Below are 13,428 nucleotides of genomic sequence, written 5' to 3' on the forward strand. Positions count from 1 at the left end.
ATTTTCTTTCAAAATATGTAAACAAACACTTTGCATTCATTTATACGATATATACGCCATTGAGTCTGGCAACGACTGCACTAGTTTAGTTGAGTTAAAGCTTTGGTGCGTGAAGTATTGAGTTCTATCCACGCATTCTTGCGCTCTGCATATTTTAAGTTACGGTATCGTATCTCAGCTTCGTTTTTTTTTTAACTCCTCAATTAGTAATTATGAGGATCTAGCATAATTTGACCGAATCTAGCATAATTTCGATCAGGTTTTGGAATAATTCCGAGCTGTGAGTCTGGCAACGCTGGTAGAGGAATTGAGCGCTACGAGAGAAATAAATTTTGTTTTGCGTGAAAGCAGAAGACGCAAGGAACTTGGCGTGGAAGGTATGTATATTTTTCTTTGTTTTGTGTTTAAAATATGAAGATTTAATTAATACATGAACCTCAACTTTTTATTCAATTTATATTTCCTTTTTTTTTTCCTCAAGTGATGATTTTAGGAATATACGTAATTATTGACAAATATGTTTGAAATAGCAAAAACGGTTTCTTTTACTCATGGAGAAAAGTTTCTTAGAAAGTAGATTGATTCTGTAATCTCTAATTTTATTTAGTTAATTTATTTTAAAGTGAAAATAGTAGCGGTTACCACGAAAGCACTACAAGACACGCTCCAACTGCGCATCGATAAGTAGGGCCCTTTGAAAAAATATAGTAGAGTAAGGTAAGGTAAAGTAGAGTAAGATATAAATAAGTAGGGTAGGGTAGGGGTTAGCTTAAGGTTAGGTAAGTTTTGATCCATTTTCATAAAATTATTAATGTGTAATTTCTCCTTTCTGAGTGAGTAAATTAACTAGTGCATAAAACACAAACCAGTTTGTGCTAGGTTGCCACTGAAAAGCACAAGTGCTATCTAACTGAGACAGGGCAGGAGTGCAGCAGGAAATCCCGAGTGACAAGGGTGCGTCCGTTGGGAGCAGGCGCGTCAGCGACGGGGGTTATGCGCATAAACGATAATACTGGAATAGCACACTAACAGGCAGTTATTCCGAAGTTGGTCGTCCACCTAGGTTTTGGCTAAAAGTGTAATAATTGGTTCCTTTCTTTGCCAAAGTTTTACATTTAATTCACATAATAATGCCGAGTGACCGTTAGCGAGTGGAGACGGGTTAGTGCCCCGCAGGGCACGTTGTTTTCTTTTTTTATTACAGCTAAATGGGAAGAGGGGCCTGTGTTCTAGAAAATTGCTGCTTTGTTCGTTATGTCACTTAACGTTACAGTAAACAATATAACTTTCTCCACGTTTCTTTATAGTTATTTGCTTACCACATTCTCTACAATTTATTTCTAGGCTTATTAAGCCATGACTTATACTTACTTTTAATGGCTTTTCCTGATTAGCACCAGCAATGTTTTCAAAAACAAATGCTCATTACATTCCCATAATCCTACCATGAAGTAACCTTGCGCCAAGTAGTTCCCTCCGCTTGCCAAATAGTTCCATGTTTAAAACCGTTTATATAAGAAAATAAACACAACTTTCGCTTTCCTTATACATTATGAAGCACACGAACAAGCAAATTTATTTCTTGCCGGTAAATTTTCAAAATTTTACTAGATACGGACGACCAACTTTGGAACTTAACCCCACTAACACATACAATGCTTTCACTGTTACTCAAGATTCATTTCAATATGCTGTGCAGGGCGCACTGACAGTAATTACTTATATTCACACTGTCATTCCGTATGGAGCGGGCATGTTAGCGACGGTGGATATGCACGTAACCGAGGGTAGTGCAAAAATTTTATATCCCATACAACTATGCCTTACATCTAATATAGCTTTACTTCACTCCTGTGGTTCTGCATAATCACTTTACAGAATGCCTTGAGTCCATAATACCTTCGTTACGGAGTACTATGCATTAGTATTACGTATTTCTACCTATGATAAATATTATATTAGATGTAAGGTTCCGATATGACGTTACATGTAGATTGCTATTGCAAAGTGAATCAACATATAAATAACATAAGTGTTTGATGCCTTCCATTTCAAATCAACCAAAAAAAAAAAAGTACCATCACCATCTCAGATATTTTTGAAACTTTTTTTTATAGCAACTAGACATGTTTTTTCAATGACCCGTATTTTTCGTGTTGTCGGAAAAGATTTTCCCGCCAAGTAATGGGCCATCAAAACGGGAAGTACAATTTACGAATTTTAGAGGACATGGGAAATCGTAAACTTCTCTCACCATTCAGCTATGGAAACAGATAGTTATAATTCTTGTTGTGGTATGTACACTCGTGACCAAAATTATTGTCGCATGTCTATAAATATGTTGTTTTAGGAATATAATTTGATAACGAATTCTTCCGGTATTTCTTATAATGTTAGTATGTGTATAATCGGGAAAGACATGCATGTGGCAAATTTCATGTCAAAGGAGCAGTAAATAAGAACAATGAAACTTTCTTGTCCATTTAGCAACATTTTGTTTTACTCATTCTAATTTTCGTGTTTGTAATACTTTTCCTCTGAAATTTACTACGACTATACATTTCCCGATTATACATGTAGTATCAGTATCAATAGTACCCTGCAAAATCATTATCAAATTATATTCTCACAAGGAGACAGTTATAGATATGCGACAATCATTTTGGACATGAGTGTACATTGGGATGTAAATAAATTATATTTTATTATATTTTGGTTTGCGCATGCATATCTGTTGGTACATAAGTTAACAAATGAACGTCAGTTTATCTGAAAAGTCGAAGTTTGCGATTTTTTTCGAGCACTTGCGGTTCGAAATTTAAAATTCTATTTTACCGTTGATAAGACCTAGTTACCCACTTCTCGAAAAAAAATTGTATTGCTTCTGTGTGCAACCGTTTTGTCGCAAAAAAATCGAGAAACCGTCAAATTTTCAAAAATCACCTTTTTCGAAATCACCATAATTTAAAATCCTGAAATGTTGTCAAATTGTTCAACTTTACATGAATAATAAACACACCAAATAGCATTCTCGACCAATGCTTCATGAATGAACTACAGCCTCTTGAAGTTAGCGAAGTTTCATTAACTTTAATATCACCGTTGGCAACACTGAAAACAATGAAAGTGCAACAATTTGATGATGTTTGTGGTTCACATTCATTAAATAAAGGATAAAAGTTTTTCCTGGCTCCTTTTTATTATTTTGATCAAAAAGGCTCTCTGAAATAATACGATGAGCCTCCCCCTACTCCGTTTTCTTAAACCGGTGTTACCTGAGATGAAAATTACGATTACGAAACAAATTTTAAACTTACTTAAGTTGTTTTCGGAAACAAAGTTTCACTGATTTTTTCCACACTGCAGTAATTATTTGCTTGCTTAGTGTCTTCTTCGCTAATAGCATGCAACCATTTCAGATGCTCCAATAGGTGTTGGTGCACTCACAACTCATAGCACGTTGTCAATAGTCACAAAACACTTATATTCACTTCTCTTATTCTGTTCTGGAAATCTGTACCCTGTTGAAGAACCATGTGGAAACAAAGAAATAAAATGAAATGAAATATTGGAGTTTTACGTCCCACATTTATGCCGATTAGTCTAAAGGAGACGGTGATTATGAGAAATGAGTGAAATGGTGGAATGAAGAAAGTGGGAGGAAACGGGAGAACCCCTAGAAAACCCACGAGCACGGTGTTTGTCCACCACAAAGTCCACACGGCGTGAGCTGGGATCGAATCAAGAACCCCAAGCACCGGAGGTGAACGCTCTACCACTGAGCCACCGCGCCTCGTGGAAACACAAAGAACACTTCAATTTCATGTAATTTATGATTTATTGATAATATTTCTGCTATCCAGGGCCGCCCACAGGGGGGATGTATGGCGCAAGCTGCGCCATTGAGAAAATTTTTTGGGGGGATTTTACTCTACTTTCGAACTAGCAATTTTACTGTCGGAATAGCATTAAAACACGATTTTGAGAAGCTAATTTTCAAAAATTTTCCGGGGTGAACCCCCGTACCCCCTGCTTCGATACTCGATGAATGAAGTACCGCGCAAGTAGCCGTATGAAAGGAAAGGTTGGTTCGTTTTAAGAGAGAAGGTCCGCCCACAGGGGGGATGAATGGCGCAAGTTGTGCCATCGAGAAAAAAATTGGAGGAATAAAAAAATTGGGGAAGAATTTTACTCTAATGTCGAATATGTAATTTTGCTGTCGTCAGAATAACATTGGAACACGATGCGATTTTTTTTCTAAATATCGAGAATGAATCCCCCTACCCTCTGCTTAGAAACTCTATGAATGAAGTACCGCGCAAGTTGCTATATGAAAGGATGGCGCCAACTTCTGGTGAACAACAGTTACAAACACTAAAGGAATCACTTTCAAATTTAGATTTGAAACTTGACATAATTGTGAGCTAATGGTAACCATACAGACAACAGCCAAGTTTCAAATCTAAATTTGAAAGTGGTTCCTTGAGTATTTGTAACTGTTGTCCACCAGAACTTGGCGCCTATTTTTGTGATTTCAATTCTTTTTAAGGCCACTCGTACTTGGCTCTTTTACAGGAATGTTTTTTGTTGGATATCACTTCTTTTTGTAGGCTAATTTCGAGGACAACATTCTCTTTTGGTATCAAACTCAATAACTTGTAACTTGCGTCTTACTTTTCATGTACAAGGGAATTATATCAATATTTTGTAAAGAAAAAAATAATACTACTAATTGTAAAAAAAAGAATACCTGTGCCATACACAGTGTGTAGAAGTTTTTATACCCTTCAATATCCTTATAGAACATATTTAGTATTGTACACTACCAAGACTACTAATAAAAGTAATGCCATTTTTATAATTACTACTGCCCCTGCTACTACTACAAGCATTCTATAATACTAATACAGGAAATAAAAACAACAACAAAAATAACAATTACTAGTACTATAAAAACTATTGCTACACTGGGCAATTGTTTTTAGAGGACTTGAGTTTTGAGGAGGGAAGAGATTATTAGTTTTGGGGGGAGTGCGCCATCAGCTTTAGGGGGGATGGGCACCCCTGCTGCTATCCATCGCTGGTTGTCATATATGTATGTAACAAAAGTTCATTTTTGCAGATTTCTTAAATCTACACTTTGAATTGCAGAAGCTCGATTTTGGGAAAAGCGTGAAGTTAGTCCATGATGACCCGTTACTGCAATAAAAGCCAAAGATGACTTCGGTAAATACCGCACACTTTCCCACTTTTTTTGTTTGTTTATTTGTTTAATTGCCGAATTCGGTTCTTGGCGACAAGACGAGAGTAATACCCGGAGTTGGTACTTGCACTATACTCACGAATTCTTCTGCAGGTGTAGGGGCCGCGGTGTCTCAGTGGTAGAGCGTTCACCTCTGGTGCTTGGGGTCCTGGGTTCGATCCCAGCCACCGCCAAGTGAACTTTCTGGTGTACAAACACCGTGTGCGTGGGTTTTCTAGGGTTTCTCCCGTTTCCTCCCACTTTCTTCATTCCACCACTTCATTTATTAGTCATCATCACCGTCTCCTTTAGCCTAACCGACATAATCGTAGGACGTAAAACAAAGATTTCATTTCATTTTCATTTTTCTTCTGCAGGTTTAATACTGTGAATCTGTTATTCGTTTTGCCATGTTGCCATATTCTTATCCCCCCCCCCTCTCCTCAATACGTCGCAGAGAACCTTACCGCGGCCGGTTTCACTGAAAAGCCACTGCTTTATCGGACCTGTCTGCGTTTTGGACATGTGAAAGCAATTTTTAAAGTGGAATGCAGCACCATCAGAAATCACTGAAACGGTTTGGTAAATTGTAGACACTTATTTTCACGTATTCGAACCTTTTTCTATTACTTATATTTTCGCTTTTCTTCGAGTATTTTTAGAATCTTATTCATGGCTATGAGTACGAGCCGAATCGTGTGTTTATTACAGCAAAACACTCAGTTGTTCCATAATAATATATCACTCCCGTAAAGAAGGAGATTTGCTCGTTTCTCCAGTGATCACTCTGAACTTCCCTTTGCAGAATAACAGTCCAGTTTAAGCGAAGTCCACATGCAGTAAAATAGAATTTGTATCTTGAAATTTTACACGATGCTTTGCGGTAGCATTTTTTTTTACACTTTCTTTGTTGCACTTTCATTGTTTTCACTGTTGCCAACTGTGACTTCAAAGTTAACGAAAGTTCGCTAACTTCAAAAGGCTGTAGTTCGTTCATGAAGCATTGGTCGAGAATGCTGTTTGGTGTGTTTATTATTCATGTACAGTTGAACCATCTGACAAAATTTAAGAATTTTAAATTATGATGTTTTTGAGAAAATGGCGATTTTTGAAAATTTGACGATTTCTCGAATTTTTTGCGATAAAACGGTTGCACACAGAAGCGACACTCTTTTTTTTGGGGGGGGGGAAGCGGGTAACTAGGTCTTACCAACCGTGAAAACGGAATTTAAAATTCGAACCGGAAGTGCTCAAAAAAAGCACAAACTTCGACTTTTCACATAACCTTACGTTCATTTGTTAATTTATGTACAAAAAGATACGCATGCGCAAACCAAACTGTAATAAAATATAGTTTATTCATATCCCTATGTACATACCACAACAAGAATTATAACTCTACATGTCTCCATAGCTGAATTGTGAGGCTCCGAATTTGACCATTTTCCATGTCAAATTTTAAACTTACTTATGTATGTTCATGAATTGTACTCCCCGTCCTTAATGGGTCATTATTTGGCGGGATTTTTTTTCCGACAAAGAAAAAAAGGTACCAAAATTAAAACATGTCTAGTTCCTATAAATAAAAGTTTGAACAATATCTGAGATGGTGATGGTACAATTTTATTTTTATTTATTTATTTATTTATTTATTTATTTTTTTGCCTGAATTGAAATGGAAGGCACCAGATATCTAATAAGGACATCTAATTTAAGTTATAAACAACTTAAGTTTCTCATTAATTTTTAGTTACTATAAGGATGTGACTTAAAATTTGTAAAATACTGTACATATTTTAATTTTTGCATTTTCTTTTTCTATAATAGATTATTAAAACACATGGTACAAAACATAAGAAATGTTTATTAAGTATTGGCCTGTTCCAAGAGATCAGAAAAAATGAATACGAGCTGGTTTTGGAATGAAAATGGTGTTCTTTATGCTATGTATTGGGTAGTTCAGGAAGTGAGTATTTATTATTATTATTATTATTATTATTATTATTATTATTATTATTATTATTATTATTATTATTATTATTATTATTATTATTCGCTATGCCCATTAAATCATATAGTTGAGACTATTGTATTAATAGAAAGTTGAGACTATAATATTAATAAACTTTCATAGAAATAGGCACTAACTATACATTTAAATAGGAAGAATGGGTCAAATAAAATATACTGTAGGCAGCCAATGACATCCCAAAATAAACAAACTTTTGTTCTTTATAATATATCGAACGTAAAGGAACGACATTGACTGATTTGGCGCTTTATTGATGCATTTCGAAGGAAAAAAGAGAAGCAGGACGCGAGGCAATGCTTCGAGAAGACGATCCGCCCAAGAAAAGGAGAAAATTCCCGACGAGAGCTCACGTCGTGGTTCGGATTCCATGTTAATCAGTAGGTTCACGTTTTGTATAGCCTTGCTGTTTACGGGACGTTAAACTCAAAATCAACTGAACTGAAAGAAGAAAATATATTCAAGCTGATGAAAGAATTCACCGTGCAGAATTTTGAAACTGTTGACATTGCAGAATAATGCTGGATTTGGCCCATAATTCCGTCATGGTAATTGTAACATAATACAAAGTAAATTATTCAATAGGTATATTAGATTTCACTGTTTACTTCTTGTTTCCCTGTTGTTTCCTTTCCAATTATCTGTGTTGCAAATACGTAGTAATAAGCAGTAATGCAGTGTTATGAATTGCTTTGAAGTTATGAATATCCTTTTCGTTAGAGATATTGTAAAAATAACTTCACAGAAGTTTACTTTGAGGTGTTGTAGGATGCCTACAGCAAATTTTATTTTAGCCCAATATAGATTCATGCTGAAAAAAAGTTCTGCAGGTCATTGTCTCCGATTTTCCTGAAATTAGGATATATCATTCTAAAAACACAATAATTAGACCCATTTTTTCTGCATTATACAAAAATAGAACTAAATTAAGCATTTGTTGCAACTGAGACTTTTAGTGACTGTTTGCCATAGGACTATAACGTAACGAAAATTTAGAGTTTTGAAGATGGCATTTTAAAGAAAATTTGCATCAAATTTAACCTTTCCGAACTTCTTAATTTTAGGTTGTGCAACTATTTTGAGTTTTAGTGATATTAGTGCCTATTTTTAAGGCTTTTAGTACGTAATCATCCGGTTTCTATTTTTGAAATGCATTATAACCCGTTTAAGAAGATTAACCTATTTAGATATACGGCTTTGCGTCCAAACGTCCTGCTCCGGTATCACAGGGTGGTATAGGAGCAGAGGGCTGGTGTTATTTATCACTAACCTTTAAGATATATATAAGTGAGCATAGTGAGAAGGACCACATATAGTTCTACCTTATTAATTTATACAGTATGGTGCTAAATTCGGTGTACAAAAGCAGAGGGGTGATTCCTTAGGATTCTAAAACATGTATTTTTAGATAGAGCACATACTAGTTCCTAAGTGAAGTCTTGCCCCGACTTTGGTAGGAACCATAGTTTTGGAGCTGTGGACCTTTAGAATTGATTTTTTTTCATGTTTTCGGCAGCCTATAACACGTGAACGATGGGTTTTTCGCCCTAAGTTTATTGGAACTTTTTTTGTTTGTTTTACTCTTAGCAAACAGTCCTCTGCTTTTGTACGACAAATTTAGCGCCATACTGTAAGTATCGTTAAAAAAATGTAAATATTAAGCTACCCTTAATCTGCACTTTTTTTAAAAAAGTTTATATCTCTATTATTTTATGGGAGGCATGCAAATAGCGGAGTTGGGGTTAGGGCGCCAGAGTCCAGCGGGCAAGCTCTGTGTCGGTTTTCTACATTGTTTATTTACAAATACTGAACAAAAATTCAGAATAAATTAAATCTTTTAAAAGTTTTTTTCTTTTTAACTTTTTAAAGTGAGTTTATCTTCTTTATCTCTTAAGTCGAAGCTGGAAATATAAACCACTGAATGATTTCTGTGTATGAACTCTGTCAAACTCGTAACCTAGCTGAGTTTTTTTCTTCCTTCGTTCAGTAATACTCATGCATCTACAGTTTCCATTTTCATCCTAAGTTAAGTTTATTGTGTTCTGTAATATCATTATTTTAAGTTTGGATCATAGTTTCAATTCTATATCTACACTATAACTTTATTCAGCGTACCAAATTTGAGTGACAGTTATTAAGATATTTAGTATATAACTTCCAAAAGTATAGGAAACAATGTTTTAGTGTTTTGGATAGCCTGAGGTAAGATATATATATATATATATCTATATATATAAAAGAGAACGCACAAATCCTTTGTGAACTCATCACGCTAATACGGCTGAACCAATTTCTTTCATTTTTGGGGGGTTGTTAGGATTTGGACCCTAGATGGTTTTTATCATATCACTTTAATTTTTAATTACCAGTGTCTTGAGATAATTGACCATTCAAGTGTCCATACGTACAAATCCTTTGTTATTAGTTCATCATAGGTAAAAATAAACGTATTTATATGCAACCCGCATGACCATGTGACTCGGCGGGTTAACATAAATGACAGGCGCTATAATTTTAACATTTACTGCAATTTGAAAGCGAAAAAGTAAAAATTATCTAAGTAACAAAGTTTATTGCGTTCCGGGGTGACCGCAGCGAAGCGGGGCGGGTTAACATAAATGACAGGCGATATAATGTTAACATTTACTGCAATCTTCTATGGTTTTTATCATATCACTTGAAAGCGAAAAAGTAAAAATTATCTAAGTAACAAAGTTTATTGCGTTCCGGGGTGACCGCAGCGAAGCGGGGTGAACGCTGCTAGTATATTAAAAAACGCATAAAACGCTTCGTTTGACTTAACCTTGATTCTGAGAAGGATGGGTCACGCAGTGGCTCCGCTGAGATCCGAACGAGACAATTATGTTTGCATTTGATATGTTATAACTAAATGAATCCCAAAGTTATACGTGCCACCGGGCGGAATATCGTGAGTTACAACATATTCTGTAATGTAAAAACTACAAAAAATTACCTGGCAGAATAGTTTGAACCGAGTTATTTGTTCGGAAACGGTTTTGTAAGTGGAAATTTGGACAATACGTATCCCATTATTTCCAAGTACACACTTTTTTCGGATAAAAAAGTTTGCCCCAGGGTCCCAGACGGGGTCCAACTCAAAATTTTCAAACGGCAAGGAGTGTTAAGTAGCACATCGTTTGAAAGCTGTTGTAAAGTGAAAGAAAATGCAGCAAGTCTTGACTCTCTACGACGACCCTGTGCAAAATGGCGGAGGGTCAAAGTGTAAACAAAAACTTAATTGAAAAGTCCATGGTCACCCCTATAAATCTTAAACGGTGAGACAAATGTGAAAATAGGAAAGGGAGTGTGGCATTATTTTCAAAGTACAACAATTTAAGTTAAAACCTCTTGTTCCAGGGTCCCAGGTGGGGTCCAACTAAAAAGTTTCAAATGGCAAGAGGTAAAGTATCTCATCGTTTGCAAGATCTTGTTAAATAAAAGTAGATGGAGCAAGTCTCGACTTTTTACAACAACACTGTCCAAAATTATGGTGGGTCAAAATGTAAACAAAAGCTTATTTAAAAAACTATGGCCACCTTGAATCCAAGATGGCCGCTTAAAATCTATGTCATTCATAACAGTACGAATCTGAATCTCTATTTTTCTCTATTATGTATTTAGAACTAATAGGAAGAGTAAAGAAGAATTGAATTTTGATTCACTGCAACTATTATTTCATTCGGTAACAACACATACGTTTTGTTCTTAATGCACGTTCGTCACGGTTCTCTCTACATCATTTACTTGAATATAACGAATATGCGATGAACACACAACTCTGACTTCCTACTCATACTGCTAAACAAAAGTTGAATATCTTCGAGTATTTTTTCTAATTTTGTCATACATAGTTCATGCATAAAGGACTTGCTGGACCAGTAGGTTGGGGCTCTATTGCAACGTATTCGTGATGGTTACATTTGCATGGCATACGTTGGTTTGATCGCAATACTTCAAGCAATCCCAAATAAACAAAAAAAAAAAAAAAAGATTCATTTACAAGATTGGCGAGTAGTACTAAATCATGTGTAAGTCATTTTAGTACATCGAGCTGCGTCAAACTTTGTTGCTTGGTCACAGTATTCCAAGAAATAACATATTTATGTACGAACTCATTTTTTACGCTGACAGCCATATTGAATTACAGATTATAGTCTTTAATATTTTGTGGATACCTACTGTTAACCATAAACGCAAATACCACATTTCGCTTCTCCAACACTAGTGGTGTGAGCTCGACGGACATGCGTTCGATACATAGTGCGGCATTTTGAACTCAAGATGTCGCGTTTTTAAACATTTCGCATATTTTCGTCACCTACCGTACTAATCCTTTGCTTATCCTTTCGATATAGGTTTTAAGCAACCATCTTGGATTCAACGTGGCCATAGATTTTCAATTAAGCTTTTATTTACATTTTGACCCGCCGCAATTTTGGACAGGGTTGTCGTAGAAAGTCGAGATGTCCTCCATCTTCTTTCACTTAACAAGAGCTTTCAAACGATGTTCTGCCTCTCTTACCGTTTGAAACTTTTTAGTTGGACCCCACCTGGGACCCTGGGACAAGACGTTTTCACTTAAATTGTTGTACTTTGAAAATAGTGCCACACTTCCTTTCCTGTTTTCACATTTGTCTTACCGTTTAAGATTTATAGGGGTGACCATGGACTTTTCAATTAAGTTTTTGTTTACACTTTGACCCTCCGCCATTTTGAACAGAGTTGTCGTAGAGAGTCGAGACTTGCTGCATTTTCTTTCATTTTACAACAACTTTCAAATGATGTGCTACTTAACACCCCTTGCCATTTGAAAATTTTGAGTTGGACCCCGTCTGAGACCCTACAAGAACCCTGGGGCAAACTTTTTTATCCGAAAAAGTGTGTACTTGGAAATGATGGAATAGGTATTGTCCGAGTTTTCCACTTACCCAGCCGTTTCCGAACAAATGACTCGGTTCAAACTATTCTGCCAGGTATTTTTTTTTGTTGTTCTTACATTACAAAATATGTTGTAACTCACGATATTCCGCCCGGTGGCACGTATAACTTTGGGATTCATCTAGTTATAACATATCAAATGCAAACATAATTGTCTCGTTCGGATCTCAGCGGAGCCACTGCGTGTGAGATATCTTTCGTTTTTAAATTTTGCCACACATGCTACAAATAGTAATTTTACAACAATTGCTTTATTTTAGGAGTCCACTGTGTTTGGAGGCTATCAACCGAGATGATTTCAAGGTACGCCGCACACAGGTACTACATAGACGGTACCAAATTTGACCATAAGTAAGGATGAATCCCAGAAAAAGGAAGAAAGTGTTGTGACTCACCTAGCACTTCAAAGTGTCTTCCTGTGTGATGAACTATCATCAGCTTCCCATCATTAGCGCGCCGCTTGCTCAATTTGCAGATTCGACGAAAAACGTTTTATATATAGAGAGTTTGGCATAGGGACATTTAGTGTAGAAAGCCCAAAATTCATAGCGTCAACATAACACCAATTTAAAAATCTAGACTGAAGATCTAATTAATTCTTATTGACTGTGATTATTTTTATTGGCGTAGCTCGTTTCGTGTGATGTGTATGGTACTCATTTAAGCTAATTTGCGTGCATATTATGCTGAGTTTTAATTTATGGCAGTTAAATCACACTTCAGATTTTAAAGTAATGTATAATATACCTACTTCGTATCGTTAAATATATTCTTAGATGAAGGTGACAGAGAACTTTTCAAGAAATAGTTTAACTTATTTTGTATGTGTTGAGGGGAGGGGAGACGTAAGTAAACGTTTGATTCTGCTGCTTGGTTTTAGGTGATTGGTACAGTCATCTTCTGAACTACAATACTAGGGTGTGAGGAAGAGTTTGTAAGGTGCAACTCTGTTCGAGCTTTTCTTACAAAGTAAGTGTTTTTTTGAAATGTTATATAAAACTTGTTAAAATTGATACACTGATGAGGTGTATATACTTTTCAAACTATTATAATGCACGATATGCAATTAGTAGAGTTAAATTAATATAGACTTTTTGTTTATGTATTCACATTAAATATATTGTATACTACAAATGTATACTTAATGTAAAATTAAGTAATTACTACTGTAATTATTCTCAATAAATCTACAGGATTT

The 13,428-nt window shown here is 35.6% G+C and overlaps 1 long non-coding RNA gene across 1 annotated transcript; it reads left to right on the forward strand.

The window, feature by feature from the left end:
* The first annotated feature begins 257 nt into the window (after positions 1-257).
* Positions 258-13,151, forward strand: LOC145676578 (uncharacterized). The gene is made up of 3 exons (XR_014129402.1): positions 258-377; positions 7,070-7,208; positions 12,491-13,151. It is a non-coding gene; the product is annotated as an uncharacterized LOC145676578 (long non-coding RNA).
* The last annotated feature ends 277 nt before the right edge of the window (positions 13,152-13,428 follow it).

This window comes from Thermobia domestica, unplaced genomic scaffold (assembly GCF_964235325.1).
Source record: "Thermobia domestica unplaced genomic scaffold, izTheDome1.hap1.1 HAP1_SCAFFOLD_230, whole genome shotgun sequence".
NCBI lineage: Eukaryota > Metazoa > Arthropoda > Insecta > Zygentoma > Lepismatidae > Thermobia > Thermobia domestica.